We start from the raw sequence: 4,316 nt of genomic DNA on the forward strand, positions 1-4,316 counted from the left end.
GATACATATGGACAACCCTGGATCTTCATATTTTATGTTTGTATGATGTTCCACTTTGGGTGGCAATGCCATGCATGAGATGATGCATTAGATGCATGAAAGGATGCAGTTGCTGGGGATATTTAGGATGTGTATGTATGAATGCGAGTAATTTGGTTCATTTTTTTTATGAAATTTCCGTTTTGGCAGGAGTGCTTATGAATGGGTATGCTGATGATTGATAGGATTGTGTTTGATGAATCTTCCTGTTTGGCAGGAAAATTATGCATGAAATGATGCATGTGATGCATGTGGGAATGCAATTGGGTAATTGGATGTTTTTGTAGGGTTTTATTCTTGATCGCCAATGAGATTGGACTTTAAATGGGAATTGCGAAATGAGAATTGGTGAACAATATTGAACTGTCAGATGAGAACAAAACTTGAAGGATATGTCACCAGACGAGAACTGGTGAAAATAAATGAAATGTCAGACGAGATTGACTTTGGTTTTGTTTGTCATACGGGAAATGACTTTTAAAGTGGGCTACCAGACGAGAACTAGTTACGAAAAATAGACTACCAGACGAGAACTGGTATCGAAATAGGTGACCTACCAGACGAGAACTGGTATTAAGAGATTATTTACCAGACGAGAACTGGTATTTAGCAAATGATTCTTGTCATGCAAGAACTGATTTTTGATATAGTTCGCCAGACGGGAACTGGACTTTCGAATAAGTCGCCAGACGAGAACTGAATTTTGAAATAAATTGCCAGACGGGAACTGGACTTTGTGATAAATTGCCAAACGAGAAACTGGGCTTTGAAATAAATTGCCAGACGGGAACTGGACTTTGAAATGAATTGCCAGACGAGAACTGGACTTTGAAATAAATTGCCAGACGGGAACTGGACTTTGAAATGAATTGCCAGACGAGAACTGGACTTTGAAATAAATTGCCAGACGGGAACTGGACTTTGAAATAAATTGCCTGACGGGAACTGGACTTTGAAATGAATTGCCAGACGGGAACTGGGCTTTGAAAAGGTTTTCCATACGGGAACTGGACTTTGAATTGCCAAGCGGTGTTGGGCTTTGGTGTCAGATTTTGTGTTTCAAGGCTTTTTGATGACAGGTTCATGTTATGGGGTTAGACCTGATGAATTTTATGATATGCATGGCTTTATGCTAGAGCAAAGCGACATGACTAATGCATGATGATGATTTATGTAATGATTGTAAGGTTTTCAAAATGCCCCTGCGTGGGTATTGGAAGAGAAGGTTCTTTGTAGAAAGGCTTCTGTCTGTCGAAAGGTTATTTGATAGGGGGATAGCATGATTCCCCGACACTCATTTTGAACTCTGCAGTTGATGACGTGTGAAAAAGGTTTTGCATGATCCGCTTGAAAACATGGAAAGGACTCGCTCCTGTATAGCTCATCTTGCCCCAATGTGATAGGTCTATGCAAAATGTTTATCTCGAAAGGATTTTGAGAGCAATTGTACCATAATTTAGAGATGGCTTGCCCCAGAATTTTAAGTCATGAAAGAATTTATCCTTGATTAACTGACTCTTGGAGTGGTTGACTTTTCTGTGCTCTTGAGGTAGCTTGCCCCGGTACGAGCGTTGAAGCGACTTAACTCACCCTGACCGAACATTGAAAGGGTTTTCCCCTTGGCCAAAAGAACCTCTAGGTGATCTGCCCATAGTATATAGGGTCTTGAGATGATTTTCTATAGATCAACTGATTCTCGAAATGACTTGCCCCTGATTAACAGATGTTTGGAGGCTGTTTCAGGCTGACTGATTCCTGGAGTAATCTTCCTCCGATCAACTGCTGTTTTTTGGGTGGCATGCCCCTGATTCATGGATTATGAGGTAGTCTTGATTCGAGTCCGCACAAACGAGTGTCCAAGTTCCTCTGATTGTTTCTTATTGTTGGAATTTCCCTGACGTCAATTACTGACTTGCAGTTAAAATTGTTTGTTCAGAAATAGTAATTTTAATGCGATACTCATGCAAGTTTTGAAAAGAATTTATTTGAATGATGTGATAATGTGTGACGAGTGGACCATGAGTCCAAATGTAATGCTGATTTAGCAATTTAAAGTATGAAAGACACAGCGGGAATAATGACATCGATGTTGAAGATTAGCAAATCTTTAGGAGTCAGTTTAGGTAACGTTGTTGTAGCATGCTTTCAGAATAAACCCTGCTTCAATTAGGTCTTTTGAGGGTTGTAACGTGGCTTGGTTCATGGTTATTGAAACAAAAGGATATAAGGCTCAAAGTTCATTTTAACCTGCCCCTTCTTCATGATGATCTCCAATCCTACGTTCAATTAATTCGACACACACTTACTCTTACGAGATTTCAGTAGTGTAAGATCTTTTTGAAATGACAGTCACTTATTTTCCTCTTCATGGATATTGGTGACCCTTTGATTCTTGATATGGTGGTCACTGAATCTTGTTTTGTTTTGTTGAGGGTTTTTCGTGACCTCTTTTGATTTTTTTATCCTGGACCGCTTTTGAAGCTTTTAGTCCACCAGGATTGCCCCAGTTTTTGCCTAAGTCGTCTCTTGGGTGTTTGACTTAGCGGGCTTTTCTTTGATTTTTTTTTGGAAACTGTGACTGCCAAGTCATTGGTCATTGAAGAACAACCGACATAAAATTTTGGATTTGTATGGTTCTTTCGACACTTCAGAATGTGTGCGAAATATTTCAAATGGTTGACCCTTGTATGGGATATTTCACCTTTTAATTTGAATGCATCGTCAGATTAACTGAACACTACCCTGTCCCAGGTTAAACATAAGGGTTTGTAGATCCGAAAGAACTCCTACTTCTAGGCTCGAAGTGGTTGACTAGGGATTAACTCCTTATCTCTCTAGTGTTTGGGAATTTGAAACAATGCCTGTACATCATCAGCAGGATCTTATCTGAAAGAATACAGTCAACAATTATGGGTATTTTATTTTCGTCATCCTCCCTCCAATTTTGCTAAAACAACAATTTGATAAAGAAGGTGAGGTAAAGAACATGGATGTATTTTTTTTGTTGTTTTTTTTAAACAAGAGAAGAAAAATGAGCGAATGCGAGATAATTTGTTCAAAACATGCATCATTGCTTCATTAATATTACCATTAAAGACAACAAAATTTAAAAACAAGTAGTATTTAATCAACAAAGAAACTACAAATGCAAAAATAGAAACAAATCAGTCCAACGATTGCCAGTGTTGAGGATGTCTTCATGTCTGAACCGTTGGCCTTATGAGATACTCCCTTAAAGTCTTCGAACTTATTCAGGAGAGAGGTTGACGTGCACCAACAGGTTTCCTTCCGGAAAGGATATGTACTTTTTGTCAATCAACTGTTGAACCTTGGCTTTGAAAGCATTGCAGTCTTCAGTCGAGTGCCCTATTGACCCGGCATGATATCCACATTGCAAATCTGGGTCATATCCAGGTGGGTATGGTTCTGGCAATGGCCTAAGAGACTTGGGATCCACCAACGAGTTCTGAATCAGATATGACAGAAGTTGACTGTATGACATGGGAATTGGATCGAGAGGAGCATTCCTTCTTTCCAGATTGTTTCGAGGCCTAAATTGGTTCGGAGGCTGATTTTGATATCCTCGACCACGAGACCGTCGATTTGCGTAAGGAGCAGACCATGGTTGCTGGTATGGTGCTCTTGACGTTGCTGGTTGCCTGACATCTGTTATGACTGCATTGATTTCATCCTTTTCTTCCTTTTGGGAATTGTTGAGGGATTCTGTCTCGCTAGCTTGGCTGCTCGAGGCGCCTTGGATTCTTCCGCTTTTGAGGGCACTCTCGATGCGTTCTCCAATTGTCACTAAGTGGGCGAAGTCTGATAACGCATTTCCTACCATCCTTTCAAAGTAAGGACTCTGCAAGGTATCCATAAATAAGTCAACCAATTCCTTATCCAAGAGTGGTGGTTGCACTTGGGCTGCCAATTCTCTCCATCGTTGTGCATATCCTTTGAAAGATTCGTCTCTCTTTTGGGATAAGCTTTGCAGCTGCCTTCGGTCTGGAGCCATGTCTAAGTTGTAGTTGTACTGCTTCAAAAAAGAATTGGCTAAGTCTTCCCATGACTGAATATGGCTTCTTTTCAATTTCATATACCAGCTCAATGATGCTCCAATCAAACTGTCTTGAAAACAGTGAATCATCAGCTTGTCATCGTGAGTATGTGACGCCATTTTTCGGAAAAACATCACCAAATGGTGCCTTGGACAACTATCCCCTTTATATTTCTTGAAGTTGGGTAATTTGAATTTCGGGGGGATTATTAGGCCTGGTACT

Source organism: Lathyrus oleraceus, chromosome 1, assembly GCF_024323335.1.
Source record: "Lathyrus oleraceus cultivar Zhongwan6 chromosome 1, CAAS_Psat_ZW6_1.0, whole genome shotgun sequence".
NCBI lineage: Eukaryota > Viridiplantae > Streptophyta > Magnoliopsida > Fabales > Fabaceae > Lathyrus > Lathyrus oleraceus.